At 46.4% G+C, this 20,449-nt stretch overlaps 1 pseudogene; it reads right to left on the reverse strand.

Annotated features, from left to right (window-relative positions):
• The window catches only part of LOC139547285 (conserved oligomeric Golgi complex subunit 3-like), a 44,166-nt pseudogene extending 34,712 nt beyond the window's left edge, over positions 1–9,454 (reverse strand).
• Positions 9,455–20,449: the final 10,995 nt, after the last annotated feature.

Consider the following 20,449-nt stretch of genomic DNA (forward strand, 5'->3'; position numbering starts at 1 on the left):
TTACACATAGATGACAGAACACGGGTAGGCATTACACATAGATGATAGAACACGGGTAGGCATTACACATAGATGACAGCACACGGGTAGGGGTTACACAAAGATGACAGCACACGGGTAGGGATTACACATAGATGATAGAACACGGGTAGGCATTACAAATAGATGACAGAACACGGGTAGGCATTACACATAGATGACAGAACTCTCCCGGGTGGCGCAGTGGTCTAGGGCACTGCATCGCAGTGCTAGCTGCGCCACCAGAGTCTCTGGGTTCGCGCCCAGGCTGGGCTGGGTTCGCGCCCAGGCTCTGTCGCAGCCGGCCGCAACCGGGAGATCCGTGGGGCGACGCACAATTGGCATAGCGTCGTCCGGGTTAGGGAGGGTTTGGCCGGTAGGGAGGGTTTGGCCGGTAGGGATATCCTTGTCTCAGTATGTAAAATAAAAAAATGTATGCACTCTACTGTAAGTCGCTCTGGATAAGAGCGTCTGCTCTTGGCCGTTAGGGATATCCTTGTCTCAGTATGTAAAAATGTATGCACTCTACTGTAAGTCGCTCTGGATAAGAGCGTCTGCTAAATGACAAAAATGTAAAATGTAAAAAATGTAACTCGGGTAGGCATTACACATAGATGACAGAACATGTGTAGGAAATAAATGTAAATAATAATGGCGCCGGAGGGGATGGCTGCCATTTTATTGGCTCTTAACCAACCGTGCGGAAGGAGATCGGGGTGCCTTGTAAGGATCCGGCGATGAGTGGCTAATCTGGATGTGGCAGGGCTTGCAAACTATTACATACTACAAAGGGAAGAACAGCCACGAGCTGCCCAGTGAGACAAGCCTACCAGATGAGCTAAATTACTTCTATGCTTGCTTCGAGGCAAGTAACACTGAAACATGCATGAGAGCACCAGCTGTTCCGGGACGATTGTGTGATCACACTCTCTGTAGCAGATGTGAGTAAGACCTTTAAACAGGTCAACATTCACAAGGCCGCTGGGCCAGATGGATTACCAGGACATGTACTCCAAGCTTGCACTGACCAACTGGCAAGTGTCTTCACTGACATTTTCAACCTCCCCCTGTCTGAGTTTGTATTACCAACATGTTTCAAGCAGACCACCATAGGACCTGTGCCCAAGAACACTAAGGTAACCTGCCTAAATGACTACCGACCCGTAGCACTCACTTCTGTAGCCATGAAGTGCTTTGAAAGGCAGGTCATGGCTCACAACACCATTATCCCAGAAACTCTAGACCCACTCCAATTCGCATAGCGCCCCAACAGATCCACAGATGATGCAATCTCTATTGCACTCCACACTGCCCTTTCATGCCTGGACAAAAGGAACACCTATGTGAGAATGCTACTCATTGACTACAGCTCAATGTTCAACACCATAGTGTCCTCAAAGCTCATCACTAAGCTGAGGACCCTGGGACTAAACACTTCCCTCTGCAACTGGATACTGGACTTCCTGATGGGTCGCCCCCTGGTGGTAAGGGTAGGTAACAGCACATCCGCCACACTGATCCTCAACACAGGGGGCCCTCAGGGATGCGTGCTCAGTCCCCTCCTGTACTCCCTGTTCACTCATGACTGCATGGCCAGGCACAACTCCAACACCATCATTAAGTTTGCCGACAACACAACGGTGGTAGGCCTGATCACCAACCACGACGAGACAGCCTATAGGGAGGAGGTCAGAGACCTGGCCGTGTGGTGCTAAGACAACAACCTCTCCCTCAACATGACCAAGGAGATGATTGAGGACTACATGAAAAGGAGGACCAAGCACCCCCCCATTCTCAACGACAGGGCTGTAGTGCAGCAGGTTGAGAGTTTCAAGTTCCTTGGTGTCCACATCACCAATAAACTAACATGGTCCAAGCACACCAAGACAGTCGTGAAGAGGGCATGACAAAACCTATTCCCCCTCAGGAGACTGAAAAGATTTGGCATGGGTCCTCAAATCCTCAAATGGTTCTACAGCTGCACCATCGAGAGCATCCTGACTGGTTGCATCACTGCTAGGTATGGCAACTGCTCGGCCTCCGACCGCTAGGCACTACAGAGGGTAGTGCGTACGGCACAGTAAATCACTGATGCCAAGCTTCCTGCCATCTAGGACCTCTATACCAGGCGGTGTCAGAGGAAGGCCCTAAAAATTGTCAAAGACTCCAGCCACCCTAGTCATAGATTGTTCTCTCTGCTACCGCATGGGAAGTGGTACCGGAGCACCAAGTCTAAGTCCAAAAGGCTTCTTAACAGCTTCTACCCCCAAGCCATAAGACTCCTGAACATCTAAGCAATGGCTACACAGAATATTTGCATTGCCCCCCCCCCCCCCCCCCTTACACTGCTGCTACTCTGTTTATTATCTATACATAGTCACTTTAATAACTCTACCTTCATGTACATATTACCTCAATTACCTCGAATAACCGGTGCGCCCCGCACATTGACTCTGTACCGGTACCCCCTGTATATAGCCTAGCTATTGTTATTTTACTGCTGCTCTTTAATTATTTGTTACTTATATTTCTTAAGGTATTTTTCTATAAACTGTTCTGTTGGTTAAGGGCTTGTAAGTAAGAATTTCACTGTAAAGATCTACACCTGTTGTATTTGGTTGATTTGAATTACATAAAGATAACAGAACACACCACAGTAGGTGAGGCGATCCTGACAAGCCATGATCATACAGTACATGAACCCAATACTCACTCAAGTCTTCTCTCTGACCTCTGTTCCATTTGTTCAATCAGCATCTGAAAGAACAATCACTATTATTCATCTCTACAAACACAACACAGAGTTTTGCAACCAAAAGGATGGCTTAGCGAATTTGATGTTAAATTCCAACAGAATAAATAAATCATTATACTCACTCTGACTTTGGGTGCAGCTGCTCTGAACTTGACACAGTGTGAAGGCATTGTCCAATGGATCCTGAAAGAAAAATACATTTGAAATCAGACAAACAACTCAAGACAGAAGACTTGTGTGTACCAGTACCAAGTCAAAATCGATAATAGAAAAGTGGCCGAGGACTTCTTCCTACCCTTTGTGTTAACTGGCTGGTGAGATTCTGCATAGCGTTCACACTGTGAGTCTTCATGAAGAGCATGGCTTTAGACAGACACTGTTGGAACTTTGGCCAGATACACTGGGTAATCCTGGGTAATCCTTAAAGTTTGTGGCTGAAAAAAAAGTTAATCAGCCAATATGAAGACACAGCTCTACAGTAGAATACATACTTTCCATTGTGGGCTGAAAATATACTTACATGGGAAGAAACATACTCTATACAGTCATCCAATTTCGAAAAGCATTGGTATAAATCCTTCACTGTTTACAGACAGTGTGGGCGGGTTTAATTTCTGCAGAGAAAGGGCGAGAATGATCTTTTGCAAGGCTCGAGTCAGGAAAAAGATTAACCAATGACATTTGCTAAAGGATTTAAAATGCCACAGAAAGGAGGATGGGTACAGGGTTTAATAAAACAAATTAAAAGACAGCTAACCGTGTTGATGTTCTCCAACTCGTTGTTGTAAGAAAGCTTCTGCTGTATGTTCTCAGTCAGAGCCACCAGTTCTGACTGTTTAAGAGAAAACTATCTGTTGGCAGGGAACTAGGATTTAGATAACAGGCTGACATTTCATGTCTGACATTTTATTACATTACAAATGGAAACATGTCCATACTACTTTGTTCTATTGGTACTTTTTGTGCCTCTGACACATAACCAACATGTGACTGTCAGATAACCAACATGTAGGCTACGTGACTGTGTCAAAGAACCTACATCTACAGTGGTTTCTCCACTAAATGTTTTGCGATTATGCTGCGGGATTTAGAGGTAATTTGTGGTTTAGTACGGTACCCTGCGCCACCACTTTATTGCTCCAGACCACCACAAGGGGGAGTTAGAACACTGATTATGCTTTTGGGTTCTACTGTGTCTCTAACTGACAGTGAATGGGTGACATAAACCTAAATAGAAACTGATAATTGTGCACAAGTTCATTTTTGGCTTGTGGATATCCGTTTGGATATTCTCACAGATATATTGTTAACCCTGTTATTAGCAGGATAATATATATTGGTCATGGCTCCCGAGTGGCGCACAATGGGATTCAGCTGTATCCACTGAAACCGCGCAAGATTCAAGGCACGAGGGCAGGGTGCACGGGATGGGCCGCAGAGCCGCGCACAGAAGATCGATCTAGCCCATGGGGAAGGGAGGAGGAGGAAGGGGGGGGGGGGGTGGAGGGTAGCACAGAGCAACACTTTAAGGGGCATTGCACTAATAATGGCACTGACTAGGGAAACGTTCCCGCTGTTCTGTTCTTAGTGATAGTCTGCACGTTCAAACTAAAATAATGTAACTAATAATGGCATATTTATGCTTTCGTTAATAAAAGAATGATAAAAATACTCTTTCAAAATGCCGAAGTTTATTTAGTTATGGATCCATAACGATTTACAACGGGAATGAATATCACTGAATTACAGAAATATTCTCCAATCCTCTATATGTAATTATTGTCGGAGAGTCACGTCATATTTTTCGATATACAGTAGGCCTACCGTAGGCGATGTGAGTCTCACTAGTGTTGAGTAATATGCTGTTAATAGTGGTGTAGGTCTTATTTAAAGAGCATATTGAAGTTGGAAGCAATAGGATTTGAAGCAAAAGCCTACAACTATTTTAGCACTGTTTTGCACTGCTCTGAGTCAAGCATGGGGACTGGTCTTGATAAATCAATGAGATTTTTATTTTCACTGACTCTCCATTTGGGTATTGGTTAGACTACAATTATGGTGTAGAAATGTTATGCTCTTAGTTTAACCTTTATTTAAAAGTCAGTCACGAACAAATTCTTATTTACAAGGACAGCCTACTCCTTCCTTCCCGTCGGGGAATTGAACCCCAGTCTCCCGCGTGCCCGCACGACATGGGCCGCACATTTGTGGCCTGCTGGAGGTCATTTTGCAGGGCTCTGGCAGTGCACCTCCTTGCACAAAGGCGGAGGTAGCGGTCCTGCTGCTGGGTTGTTGCCCTCCTACGGCCTCCTCCACGTCTCCTGATGTACTGGCCTGTCTCCTGGTAGCGCCTCCATGCTCTGGACACTACGCTGACAGACACAGCAAACCTTTTTGCCACAGCTCGCATTGATGTGCCATCCTGGATGAACTGCACTACCTGAGCCACTTGTGTGGGTTGTAGACTCCGTCTCATGCTACCACTAGAGTGAGAGCACCGCCAGCATTCAAAAGTGACCAAAACATGAGCCAGGAAGCATAGGAACTGAGAAGTGGTCTGTGGTCACCACCTGCAGAATCACTCCTTTTTTGGGGGTGTCTTGCTAATTGCCTATAATGTCCACCTTTTGTCTATTCCATTTGCACAACAGCATGTGAAATTTATTGTCAATCAGTGTTGCTTCCTAAGTGGACAGTTTCATTTCATTGAAGTGTGATTGACTTGGAGTTACATTGTGTTGTTTAAGTGTTCCCTTTATTTTTTTGAGCAGTGTATATTGTGAATCGTCCAAACCTCCGATATTACTTATAGGCCATATCACCCAGGGCGACTATCAAATGCTTCTCAAAGATGCCCTCTAGTGGTCAAACTAGCACTAACCAGCATTAATGGTCCCAGTGCTTCACACTTAAATAAAGTGCCATTGAATTCTGTCGGCACCATGCAAACTGCACCGCAGTACACTGCAATTTTTAAAGGACGAACCACTGTAGCCTAAGTTGGTTCTCTGACACAGTCACATAGCCTACATGTTGGTTCTGACACAGTCACATAGCCTACATGTTGGTTCTGACACAGTCACATAGTCTACATGTTAGGTCTGACAAATCAAATCAATTTATATAGCCCTTCATACATCAGCTGATATCTCAAAGTGCTGTACAGAAACCCAGCCTAAAACCCCAAACAGCAAGCAATGCAGATGTAGAAGCACGGCGGCTAGGAAAAACTCCCTAGAAAGGCCAAAACCTAGGAAGAAACCTAGAGAGGAACCAGGCTATGAGGGGTGGCCAGTCCTCTTCTGGCTGTGCCGGGTGGAGATTATAACAGAACATGTTCAAATGTTCATAAATGACCAGCATGGTCAGATAATAATAATCACAGTAGTTATCGAGGGTGTAGCAAGTCAGCACCTCAGGAGTAAATGTCAGTTGGCTTTTCCAATAGCCTACATGTTGGTTCTGACACAGTCACATAGTCTACGTGTTGGTTCTGACACAGTCACATAGCCTACATGTTGGTTCTGACACAGCCACATAGCCTACATGTTGGTTCTGACAGTCACATAGCCTACATGTTGGTTCTGACAGTCACATAGCCTATATGTTGGTTCTGACACAGTCACATAGCCTACATGTTGGTTCTGACAGTCACATAGCCTACATGTTGGTTCTGACACAGTCACATAGCCTACATGTTGGTTCTGACACGGTCACATAGTCTACATGTTGGTTCTGACACGGTCACATAGTCTACATGTTGGTTCTGACACGGTCACATAGTCTACATGTTGGTTCTGACACAGTCACATAGCCTACATGTTGGTTCTGACAGTCACATAGTCTACATGTTGGTTCTGACACAAGACACATAGTCTACATGTTGGTTCTGACAGTCACATAGTCTACATGTTGGTTCTGACACAGTCACATAGCCTACATGTTGGTTCTGACAGTCACATAGCCTACATGTAGGTTCTGACAGTCACATAGCCTACATGTTGGTTCTGACACAGTCACATAGCCTACATGTAGGTGTTCCCCCACCTGTTCTTTGAGGAGCTTAGCATAGTTGTCTGAATGGGGACCGCAGAGAGCAAGACGTCAGGCTACACAAGTTCTCAATGGGCATCTGAATGGGAAATGCAAAAGAAGGTTGAATGAGACCGTCACTGTCAGATTTATTAACTATGCAGTCACTTTACCTCTACCTAAATGTACATATTACCTCAATGACCTCGACTAACCTGTGCCTCTGAGGTGCCCTGTATATAGCCTCGTTACATGCTGACCAGACCGGACAGTCGCGTGCGCGAGCATCGCAAAATAAATCTAGAAATCCATGTTATTCAATTATTGCACTCGCGCGCGGCAACGAGCGTCTGCGATGCCAAGGGCTAAAATAGAAGTTATTCCTATTTCTGACGCAGATCGCGCTGAAAGTCATCTCCTCATTGGTTTATAGAAGCAGGTACCCACGTGCCATCTCCTCATTGGTTATACCCACGTGGGTGATTGAAAGATGAACTTTGTTGCCGGTTGTCGTGGTAATACTATGAAAGTTTAGATGAGATCACCATATAAATTCAAAGATGAAAAAGCCTGGAAGGAGGAGAGATGACTAGAAATGATTCGGTTTGCCGTTTTATGTGTGGATTAATTGTCGGAGTAGAGGTCCTTGTGCATTTCAGGTAAAATAACAACTCAATGTTTTTATCCCAGGACAAATTAGTTAGCAACAGCAAGCTTGCTAAATAGGACAAATTAACGTTAGCTAGCAAGTGCAAGTTAACTAGTTAAATTGCCATACATGTTTAATGCTTTTCGGCCTGTCCCCAAATGAATGTCATTGGTTCAGTTTGTTTTGATATTTTAACCTGCGTGTGTAACGGATGTGAAATGGCTAGCTAGTTAGCGGGAACGCGCTAATAGCATTTCAATCGGTTACGTCACTTGCTCTGAGACCTGAAGTAGGGTTTCCCCTTGCTCTGCAAGGGCCGCGGCTTTTGTGGAGCGATGGATAACGACGCTTCGTGGGCGACTGTTGTTGATGTGTGCAGAGGGTCCCTGGTTCGCGCCCGTGTCGGGGCGAGGGGACGGTTTAAAGTTATACTGTTACACTGGTGCCGTGACTCGTCTTCTTGTCTTGCTGGACGTCACGTGGAGGGATCGGAGACCCGGCTTCAAGAAGTACTGTGGTTGCTGATACACGCCTAAGGTCTAGGTTTTGCATTCTGCGCAAGTGGAGTTCTCAGGGAGCTCCTGGTAGCATGAGTGAGTGGGGAATATAATATACTGTTTATTAGTTGTATGTGTTGATGTTATGATTATTTAGTGATGTAATTGTGCGGTTACGCTAGTGACCTTCGGAAGCCAATTAACGTGAGGGTGATGCCATTTTCTACCACACGGTGGCGACAACTATTTATTAAGGCGTTTCTTGTTACTTTTCTGTGTTGATTCTTGGCCTTGTTAGACAACCACTACTGAACTTTTATTTTGAGTGCATTATGTTCAAGCTGATTTTATAGAAGTGTTCATATTGATTGTGATAATTTTCATTTTTATTTTTTTGGGGCACTTAATATTTACAAAAAAATATATATATATATATATTTTAAAAATGGAAAGTTTTGGGAGAGGTAGGGGAGTTTTCATGTTTAACCCTTCACTGCCAGTGGGTAGGGGGGCATCTATTTCTCCAGTTACTTCCACACCTCTGGCCAGGCCAACTACGCAGGCAAGTGTGCACCTTCCACATGATTTAGAGCTACCTCAACTCAGTGCATTTGAGCCAGTTTCACCTAATCCTAGGAAGGAGGATGTTTCTATGGATTTCCTGGCAGACATTGTTAAGCAGATAGGTTACTCAATAGGTGAAAATATTGCCTCTTGTTTGGAATCAAAGGCTATGGGAGATGGGGTGGGACAGAAGGTTGATTATGTTGGTGGTACCAAGGTTGGGGCCAGCTCTAGTCTAAATGTAGTGGTGAAAAATGATGTCAGGGAACCAGCGTGTTTCAGGGGGGATGGTTCAGAGGAATGCACAGTGCATGAATGGGAGGAGACTATGTTAGTGTACATGCAGAAGAAGGGCTATGGTGGGCAGGAGAGGTCAGATGAAGTTTTGGGTAAGCTGACAGGGCGGGCACGTGACGTGGTAAGAGTAAGCCTACGCAGTAACCCAGTTGACTTAAGCCAGGGCCCTAGACCGGTTTTTGACATTCTGAAGCATCACTTTAGCGACTCAATCAACTCTGACATGCCCCTAGCTGATGTTTATTCTACGTTGCCAGTGGAAGGTGAGACTCCATTTGATTACTGGATCAGACTGAACAGAGCCATAGAGGTGGCAGAGGACTGTTTGAAGAGGCAGAACAAGGAGCTAGACAATCCATCACGTGTTCTGACTGTCATGTTCATCAAGCACTGTCCGAACCCAGAGCTGTCATTGATATTCATGTGCAAACCATTGCATGAGTGGACGGCTGCGGAGGTCCATGGCAGGCTGGAGGAGTACCAGAGGAAGTGTAAGGCTCCAAGTCCCTTGCGGCTGGCCCCACTGGTCACCACACTGACGCAGGAAGTAAGTAGGCCAGTGTCGGCTGTTGCAAACTGCCCGGACCCCTTGCAGCAGCCCACAAATGGCTCATCCGAGGCATTGGATCGTGTGATGGACATGCTTGAACGGGTCTTGGAGCAGAGGCCTCTGCAACCTGTAGGCGGCTATAATAAACGTTTCCAGAGGAAGCCCAGAAGGGAGAACCCGCCTTTGCAATGCAAAGTGTGTGGGGATGCGAATCACAGCACAATGGATCATTGTTATTCTAACCACCTATGCTTCCTCTGTTATCAGGCTGGGCACACACGTCGGGAATGTCCTCGCACTTCATCGGTAACTCCCGTCGCTCCATCAAACAGCAACACGACACAGCGGCAGGAAAACTAGCTGGCCCGCACTGGGTAGGGGGAAGTGCTGGGCCTTGTGAGGTGCCCCAATTCGATAGTGTTGTAGATTTGGAGTCAATATATTCAAGTGTTTGTGATGAAGTCAAGCCGAACGAAAAAGTCATTATGCAAAATACACAGAGAGTGCTCCACAACGATGAACTCTTCTATACTAGTGTGTTACTGGGGGATGTTATAGAGGTGAGCGCTATGATTGACAGCGGTTCTATGGCATGCACATTGAGCTCTACAGTGGTGCCACGCCTTGAGAAAGCAGGTGTGCTCAAGAGTGGCTCCCTCAGTCCGACTGAAGTGGTGTTGGTTGGCTGCGGGGGGTTGAAGACCAAGCCTGTAGGTGTGTGTGAATTGAATCTGTCTGTGTATGGCAGCAGCCTCTCTGTCCCTGTTCTAGTAGTGGATGGCCAACGTGATGAGCTCATCCTAGGCAGCAACGTGATAAAACACCTCATCAGGGAGCTGAAGACGACCGGTGACTTCTGGGAGAAGATGTCATCATCTGAACACAATGGAGATGACAAACTGTTCCGTCTGCTGGCTAATGTAGAGAGATGGAAAGGGACAGAAGTGCCGGAAAGAGTGGGCACGGTAAGGCTGAAGCGGGCGGTCACATTGGAGCCCATGCAGGAACATTTAGTCTGGGGCCGGTTGTGTACGCCTCAAAATGTATCTGCGGGCAGTGCTGTCGTTATTGAGCCTACGAGGGCGCGCTCAAGACCGAAAAACATTCTAGTGGGGAGAACAGTAGCGACGTTGTGGAGCGATGGCTGGGTCCCTGTCAAAGTTATCAATCCCTCACCAAAGCCAGTAACAGTGAGACGCAATGCCAAGATAGCGGATGTTTTTCCTTGCATGGCATTAGAGGACTTTGACACTGACTACATAGATGGGCCCACTGTCGAACCGGTCCCCCTGGTGCAGCAGGTACACAAAATGGATGCCAATCAAGACTTTGACAATGGTAGTGGAGATAGCTTGACCGTTGACAGTGCCGTAAAACCGCACAGAGTGACAAGTGAGGTGTTGCACGAGTTAGGGCTAGGTGACATTGACATTGAGTCCACTCAGTTGTCGCAACAGTGTAAGGCCCGGCTAGTTCAGCTAATAGCCCGCTACGAGTGTATCTTCTCCCGGAACAAACTAGATTGCGGGAAGGCTACTGGATATGTCCATCGCATCAGACTCAGTGACACTAAGCCTTTTAGGCTACCTTACCGTAGGCTCTCCCCTAACCATTATGACAAGCTCAGGCAGGCCTTGGATGAGATGGAAGAGCGAGAGATAATCAGGAAATCCAGCAGTGAGTATGCCTCCCCGCTCGTGCTGGTCTGGAAGAAGTCTGGCGATCTGAGACTGTGTACAGACTTCCGATGGCTCAATGCTCGCACCGTAAAGGATGCTCACCCTCTACCTCACCAAGCTGATGCTCTGGCGGCCCTGGGTGGCAATGCCTTCTTCTCTACAATGGATTTGACCTCAGGCTACTACAATGTGGAGGTGCATGAAGACGACAAGAAGTTTACAGCCTTCACTTCTCCTTTTGGGTTATATGAATATAACCGTCTTCCACAAGGACTGTGCAACAGCCCAGCTACATTCATGAGGATGATGTTGAGCATTTTTGGGGATCAAAATTTTTCTAGCCTTCTATGCTACCTGGACGATGTGCTGGTTTTTGCCCCGACTGAAGAACTTGGATTGCAACGCTTGGAGTCAGTTTTTGAGCGTCTCAAGGCCCATAATCTGAAATTGGCTCCAAAGAAATGCCATTTCATGAAGAGGTCAGTGCGGTTCTTGGGGCATGTCATCAGTGAAGGAGGTGTGGCCACAGACCCGGAAAAAGTGAAGGCTATTGCAGGGATGACAGAGAAGGATCTCATGGAGGATAACACGGACGTGCCCTCCCAGGGGAAGATTCGGTCCTTTCTCGGAATGATAGTCTATTACCAGCAGTTCATTGAGGGGTGCTCCACCATCGCTAAGCCGCTGCATGGGCTGACAACTGGGACGAAGGCACCACGCCATGGGAAAGGAAAGAGGAAAAGAAGAATACATAGGAAACTCACAGCAGCAGACTGGACTGGTGAGTGCAAACAGGCCTTTAGTCAGTTGAAACAAGCTCTCCTCGATCAGGTCATGCTAGCCCACCCTGATTTTAGTAGACCTTTCTTGCTGTCTGTAGACGCATCTAGTAATGGATTAGGTGCTGTCCTCTCCCAAGTGCCAGAGGATGGGTCTGCAGCCAGGCCCGTAGCATTCGCTAGCAAATCTCTTACTTATGCACAGTCAAAGTATCCTGCCCATAGGTTAGAGTTTTTTGCTTTACGCTGGGCAGTCTGTGAGAAGTTTAGTCATTGGCTAAGGGGCAAGCCTTTTACTGTATGGACAGACAACAACCCATTAACATACATCCTGTCCAAGCCCAAATTGGACGCCTGTGAACAGAGATGGGTTGCTAAACTCGCTCCATTCGAGTTTGACATAAAGTACATCCCCGGTCCCAAAAATGTCATTGCTGATGCACTCAGTAGACAGCCATTTGTGCAGCCGAGCGCTCTCCACCGCATCACAAGGGTTCCATACAAGGCCTTGCTGGAAGAAGCTGCGGGAGTACATGCTGAGAAGGTGCAAGATGTGTTCCGCTGGTCGAACCACCCATTCGACCTCGAAAGCTGCTCACCGTCAATTGAGGCAGATGCCTGTGAAATTGTCATGGACTGCCAAACTACCTCCTATCCTTCTCCTGGTTCACTGTCAAAGGAAGCGGTGTCAGCAGTCCTGAGGTCGCAAGAGGAGGCTGGTCTACAGAACTGTGCGCTGCTACTGCCTCAGCTCACTCAGTCACTGGTGCCATCTGAGATGTCAGATGTGAGAGTGCTGTCCCGTGACGACCTGATATCAAAGCAGCGCCAGGATGATGCACTCGCCAGAGTTGTATTCTACGTGGACAGGGGCCGTAGACCTTCTAGGAGGGAACGTGGCCATGAACCAATCGAGGCTCTACGGATTCTGAAGACCTGGGAGAAGCTCACTCTGAAAATGGGTGTACTATATCGCGTTACCAAAAGTTTGCTGTCAAAGAGGAAGACGTACCAGTATGTAGTACCCACCTCAATGAGGGCGACAGTTTTGAAGGGTGTCCACGATGAAGCCGGTCATCAGGGGCAACAGCGGACGTTGTACTTGACGAGACAGAGGTTCTTCTGGCATGGTCTGGAGTCGGATGTGAGAGAGTATGTCAAGACCTGCAAGAGGTGTGTGTTCAGTAAGGCCCCCGAGCCAGAGGCCAGAGCTCCACTGGAGAACATCATCACGACTGAGCCCCTCGAGTTGGTGTGTGTGGACTTCTGGTCTGCTGAAGACTCCAACAACAAGTCCTTGGATGTTCTGGTCGTCACTGATCATTTTACTAAGATGGCCCATGCCTTCTTGTGTCCGAACCAATCAGCTAAAGCGGTGGCCCTTCAGCTGTGGAACAACATCTTCTGTGTGTATGGTTTTCCTCGTCGTATCCACTCCGACCAAGGGGCCAACTTTGAAAGTAAATTGATTGCTGAGTTGTTGAGCGCTGCAGGAGTCCAGAAGTCGCACACAACTCCCTACCATCCGATGGGGAACGGGGGAGTCGAAAGGTTCAATAGAACGCTGGGAAACATGATCAGGGCTTTACCTACGAGAGCGAAGCACAGGTGGCCCCAGAAGCTGAAGTCGTTGACTTTCGCCTACAACTGTACAGTCCATGAAACCACGGGCCACGCCCCTTTCCAGTTGATGTTTGGGAGAACCCCACGTCTGCCTGTCGACATGATGTTTGGTACGGTGCTACAAGACTCAAATGTTGTAGACTATGATGAGTACGTCAAGTCCCTGACGAGAGACCTGAGGGAGGCCATGGAGACTGTACAGTTGTCGGCAACCAAACAGCTGAAGAGGCATGCGGGCCTCTACAACAGGAAGATCAGAGGAGCTCCAGTGGAGGTCGGTGATCGGGTGCTGCTGGCGAATAAGGGTGAACGTGGAAAGAGGAAGCTGGCGGATCGCTGGGAGAACAACCTCTATATTGTTACGGAGAAGAATAGTGACATCCACATCTTCAAGATACAGAACATGTCGACTGGCCAGGAGAAAACGGTCCACCGTAATCTGATAATGCCTGTAAACTTTTTGCCTCTCCCTGACACTGCCTTAGAGACACCTAATACGGGAGACCGTGAGGATCCGAGTGAGGAGATGGAGGACTCATCCATGAATGATATACCAGAAATGGACATCGGTGAGAGGACTAGTGTGTGGGTATCAGAACAGACCTCGGAGGAAACACAGTCGGAGCCCTCTGAAAAAGAGACCCTAGATGTGCTGGAAGATGGGCCACTGGCGAGGGACCCTCAGAACTCACCACATTCTGAGGGTGCCACTGGTGGCACAAGCATGTCAGAGGTAACCTTTGGAGAAGAAATGTCCGAACCCTCTGAGGAAGAAAGGCATTCTGAAGATGCCACAAGTTCCAGCAACAGTCACAGAACCCTTGACCTTGACTACCCATCGACTGTGGACAGTGACCCACCAATGGTGGTGGTAGTTGAACAGGTTAAACGTAATGATAACTCTGTTAGGACTGTCAGGTCAGGGGCTGGTCGAGTTAGGAAACGCCCAGTGAGACTCATTGAGACTATGCAGACACAGAGGGTTTTTCATACAGAATTCATTAGAGTACCTGTGTGGGTGTAGGATTAGAATCCAAGTCTATAGCCACATTTTTCTTTTTTTACTTTTAACTTTCAAGAGACCCTATAGAGGTAATGGGTCAGGGGTCATGTAGGCCAAGGTTTTATTTTTTTCTGTCTGAGGTTCTTATTGTCACTGAGTGTACTGAACATGTAACAGGCATGTTTTCCTACGGGGTCTTTGAATTCCCCTAATTCTCTTTAGAGAATAGTCTTTGCACTGGAATATTTGGTGACATATGTATTGCAAGGTATTGCATACCTCATTTAGTTTCTTTGTAGTATGCAAGTGTAATTCAGCAGGGGAGAATGTAACAGGGTTGGTTATGTTTCCACTTGCCTCTAAAGAAATGTGTATTTGATGTTCAAGCATTCTTATTGGTTAGTTCAACTCTGATGACAATAAGGGGTGTTGTGATTGGCCCCGCTTGCAGATAGGGGGAGATCGCGAACGTCAGGTCTTCCCAGTATTTTTTTATTTATTTATTTAACCTTTATTTAACCAGGTAGGCAAATTGAGAACACGTTCTCATTTACAATTGCGACCTGGCCAAGATAAAGCAAAGCAGTTCGACACATACAACAACACATAGTTACACATGGAGTAAAACAAACATATAGTCAATAATACAGTGAAAAAAAAAATAAGTCTATATACAATGTGAGCAAGTGAGGTGAGATAAGGGAGGTGAAGGCAAACAAATATATGTATAAATAAATAAAATAAATAAATAAAAATATAAAAGGCCATGGAGGTGAAGTGAATACAACACAGCAAGTAAAATAAAACTAAAAAAAAACCCTGGAATGGTTGGTTTGCAGCGGAAGAAAGTGCAAAGTAGAGACAGAAAATAATGGGGTGCAAAGGAGCAAAATAAATTAATAAAATAAATACAGTAGGTAAAGAGGTAGTTGTTTGGGCTAAATTGTAGATGGGTTATGTACAGGTGCAGTAATCTATGAGCTGCTCTGACAGCTGGTGCTTAAAGCTAGTGAGGGAGATAGGTGTTTCCAATTTCAGAGATTTTTGTAGTTCGTTCCAGTCATTGGCAGCAGAGAACTGGAAGGAGAGGCGTCCAAAGGAAGAATTGGTTTTGGGGGTGACTAGAGAGATATACCTGCTGGAGCGCGTGCTACAGATAGGTGCTGCTATGGTGACCAGCGAGCAGAGATAAGGGGGGACTTTACCTAGCAGGGTCTTGTAGATGACCTGGAACCAGTGGGTTTGGCGACGAGTATGAAGCGAGGGCCAGCCAACGAGAGTGTACAGGTCGCAGTGGTGGGTAGTATATGGGGCTTTGGTGACAAAACGGATGGCACTGTGATAGACTGCATCCAATTTATTGAGTAGGGTTTTGGAGGCTATTTTGTAAATGACATCACCGAAGTCGAGGATTGGTAGGATGGTCAGTTTTACAAGGGTATGTTTGGCAGCATGAGTAAAGGATGCTTTGTTGCGGAATAGGAAGCCAATTCTAGATTTGACTTTGGATTGGAGATGTTTGATGTGAGTCTGGAAGGAGAGTTTACAGTCTAACCAGACACCTAGGTATTTGTAGTTGTCCACATATTCTAAGTCAGAACCGTCCAAAGTAGTGATGTTGGACAGGCGGGCAGGGGCAGGCAGCGATCGGTTGAAGAGCATGCATTTGGTTTTACTTGTATTTAAGAGCAGTTGGAGGCCACGGAAGGAGAGTTGTATGGCATTGAAGCTCGCCTGGAGAGTTGTTAACACAGTGTCAAAAGAAGGGCCAGAAGTATACAGAATAGTGTCGTCTGCGTAGAGGTGGATCAGAGAATCACCAGCAGCAAGAGCGACATCATTGATGTATACAGAGAAGAGAGTCGGTCCAAGAATTGAACCCTGTGGCACCCCCATAGAGACTGCCAGAGGCCCGGACAACAGACCCTCCGATTTGACACACTGAACTCGATCAGAGAAGTAGTTGGTGAACCAGGCGAGGCAATCATTAGAGAAACCAAGGCTGTCGAGTCTGCCAATGAGGATGTGGTGATTGACAGAGTCAAAAGCCTTGGCCAGGTCAATGAATACGGCTGCACAGTATTGTTTCCTATCGATGGCGGTTACGATGTCGTTTATGACCTTGAGCGTGGCTGAGGTGCACCCATGACCAGCTCTGAAACCAGATTGCATAGCGGAGAAGGTGTGGTGGGATTCGAAATGGTCGGTAATCTGTTTGTTGACTTGGCTTTCGAAGACCTTAGAAAGGCAGGGTAGGATAGATATAGGTCTGTAGCAGTTAGGGTCAAGGGTGTCCCCCCCTTTGAAGAGGGGGATAACCGCAGCTGCTTTCCAATCTTTGGGGATCTCGGACGACACGAAAGAGAGGTTGAAGAGGCTAGTAATAGGGGTGGCAACAATTTCAGCAGATAGTTTTAGAAAGAAAGGGTCCAGATTATCTAGCCCGGCTGATTTGTAAGGGTCCAGATTTTGCAGCTCATTTAGGACATCAGCTGACTGTATTTGGGAGAAAGAGAAATGGGGGAAGCTTGGGCGAGTAGCAGAGGGGAGGGCAGTGCTGTTGTCCGGGGTAGGGGCAGCCAGATGGAAAGCATGGCCAGCCGTGGAAAAATGCTTATTGAAATTCTCAATTATAGTGGATTTGTCGGTGGTGACAGTGTTTCCTATCTTCAGAGCGGTTGGAAGCTGGGAGGAGGTGTTCTTATTCTCCATGGACTTTACGGTGTCCCAGAACTTTTTTGAATTTGTGTTGCAGGAAGCAAATTTCTGCTTGAAAAAGCTAGCCTTGGCTGTTCTAACTGCCTGTGTATATTGGTTTCTGGCTTCCCTGAAAAGTTGCATATCACGGGGGCTGTTCGATGCTAATGCAGAACGCCATAGGATGTTTTTCTGTTGGTTAAGGGCAGTCAGGTCAGGAGAGAACCAAGGGCTATATCTGTTCCTGGTTCTAAATTTCTTGAATGGGGCATGCTTATTCAAGATGGTGAGGAAGGCATTTTTAAAAAATGACCAGGCATCCTCTACTGACGGGATGAGATCGATATCCTTCCAGGATACCCCGGCCAGGTCGATTAGAAAGGCCTGCTCGCTGAAGTGTTTCAGGGAGCGTTTGACAGTGATGAGTGGAGGTCGTTTGACCGCTGACCCATTACGGATACAGGCAATGAGGCAGTGATCGCTGAGATCTTGGTTGAAAACAGCAGAGGTGTATTTGGAGGGCAAGTTTGTTAGGATGATATCTATGAGGGTACCCGAGTTTACGGAATTGGGGTGGTACCTGGTAGGTTCATTGATAATTTGTGTGAGATTGAGGGCATCAAGCTTAGATTGTAGGGTGGCTGGGGTTTTGAGCATGTTCAAATTTAGGTCGCCTAGCAGCACGAACTCTGAAGATAGATGGGGGGCAATCAGTTCACATATAGTGTCCAGAGCACAGCTGGGGGCAGAGGGTGGTCTATAGCAGGCGGCAACGGTGAGAGACTTGTTTTTAGAGAGGTGGATTTTTAAAAGTAGAAGTTCAAATTGTTTGGGAACAGACCTGGATAGTAAGACAGAACTCTGCAGGCAGTCTTTGCAGTAGATTGCAACACCGCCCCCTTTGGCCGTTCTATCTTGTCTGAAAATCTTGTAATTGGGGATGAAAATATCTGAGTTTTTGGTGGTCTTTCTAAGCCAGGATTCAGACACGGCTAAAACATCCGGGTTGGCAGAGTGTGCTAAAGCAGTGAACAAAACAAACTTAGGGAGGAGGCTTCTAATGTTAACATGCATGAAGCCAAGGCTATTACGGTTACAGAAGTCATCAAAAGAGAGCGCCTGGGGAATAGGAGTGGAGCCAGGTACTGCAGGGCCTGGATTCACCTCTACATCACCAGAGGAACAGAGGAGGAGTAGGATAAGGGTACGGCTAAAAGCTATGAGAATTGGTCGCCTAGAGCTACTGGAGCAGAGAGTAAGAGGAGGTTTCTGGGGGCGATAAAATAGTTTAAAGGAATAATGTACAGACAAAGGTATGGTAGGATGTGAATACAGTGGAGGTAGACCTAGGTATTGAGTGATGATGAGAGAGATATTGTCTCTAGAAACATCATTGAAACCAGGTGATGTCATCGCATATGTGGGTGGTGGAACTGAGAGGTTGGATATGGTATAGTGAACAGGGCTAGAATCTCTACAGTGAAATAAGCCAATAAACATTAACCAGAACAGCAATGGACAAGGCATATTTACATTAAGGAGAGGCATGCTTAATCGGGTGATCAATAAGGGTCCAGTGAGTAGAGGTTGGTTGGGGTCGTGGCGATCCAGACAGCTGGCCGGGTATGTGGCTCTCGGTAGCAGCATGGGATGGAGGTCTGTTTGTAGATACCTCGTGCGTTTCCGTCGGTAAGTTAGTGGGGTTCCGTGTAGTGGGGTTCCGTGTGGAAGAGGGGATCAATCCAAATTGGCAGAATAGATATAGTGACCCAAGTATGAAAATGTGATGCGAGGGGTAGGTCACGTTCTGAATACTGTTTTCTATTTTCTATTTTACAATGTGTACAAATTTGCTGTACGTTACTGATTTTATACATGTGTGGTTATATGGTACCTGTTAGGGATTGAGGGGCTTTCTGGGATGTGCTTTGGCATATGATTGCTGTAAATAATTGTGTTAGCTAGCATACACCGATGTCATGGTCACATAAGCCACGGCTAACACAGTTGTCTTCATGCTACAGATTTTGCCATCGACAGCCATCATCACTGTTAAGTCCTGCACAACTAACGTGCTGTTTCCCATTTAATCACAGCAGAAATAAATGATGCTCAACTGGGACCACTGGCCGAAGTGATTTATTATTTTAAAACACAACGCATGGAGAGTACACTATACATCTGTTACACTGGTGCCGTGACCCGGATCACTGGTTGCTGCGGAAAAGGAGGAGGTTGAAAGGGGGGTGAGTGTAACGGATGTGAAATGGCTAGCTAGTTAGCGGGTACGCGCTAATAGCATTTCAATCGGTTACGTCACTTGCTCTGAGACCTGAAGTAGGGTTTCCCCTTGCTCTGCAAGGGCCGCGGCTTTTGTGGAGCAATGGGTAACGACGCTTCGTGGGTGTCAGTTGTTGATGTGTGCAGAGGGTCCCTGGTTCGCGCCCGTGTCGGGGCGAGGGGACGGTCTAAAGTTATACTGTTACACGTGTCGTGATCGCGTTTGGTGTGGGGGGGCAAAATATATTTATGCACAATAGCGCACGTTTGGGTTCCGTGTTACTGTTACTCTTTAATTTTTATTTATTTTTACAAGTAGTTTACTTCAGTTGATTTAGTAAATACTTTACACTAGTTTTTTCTTAAAACGGCATTGTTGGTTAAGGGTTTGTATTCAGCATTTCACTGTAAGTTCTACCTGTTGTATTCATCGCATGTGTCAAATCAAATGTGATGATTTAGATCTCAAAATGCTAAACAGTTAAGCTAGCTAAGGTTAGCCAACGGGTTTGAGCAGTTAACTACAATGCCAATGGCATGACATGACCCACTTCAATACTTGGCCAGGTATGTGGGTTAGCTAGCCTCCTCAAAATAAGTAATCAGACAAGTTGATCAACTCTGGGAACTAGCTAGCTAGTTAGATCCAGGAGAGAACGGTCTGTGTACGCCATCATCATCCTCCTCAGCAACATCCAACGTCAGCGCGGTCGTCGCTATTTACCACAGCCACAAAGTCATAAACCCCTCTTATTTCTACAATTGAACTTTTAACATTTTCATTTCAAACTTAACCTTAATCCTAACCTTAACCACACTGCTAACCTTACGCCTTAACCTTACGCCTTAACCTTAACCTGAAGACCAACAATACATGTTTTGTTTTCATACATTTTTACTATACAGGCGTTGACAATTTTTCTTTGTGGCTGTGCTATCTAGAGGAACCCGTCAGCAGCAGACTAGGTCCTGTTCCGGAAAAAGGACTGTGACTACAGCTTCCAATAGTATGACTATTTTCAGAAC

This window comes from Salvelinus alpinus, chromosome 20 (genome assembly GCF_045679555.1).
Source record: "Salvelinus alpinus chromosome 20, SLU_Salpinus.1, whole genome shotgun sequence".
Taxonomy (NCBI): domain Eukaryota; kingdom Metazoa; phylum Chordata; class Actinopteri; order Salmoniformes; family Salmonidae; genus Salvelinus; species Salvelinus alpinus.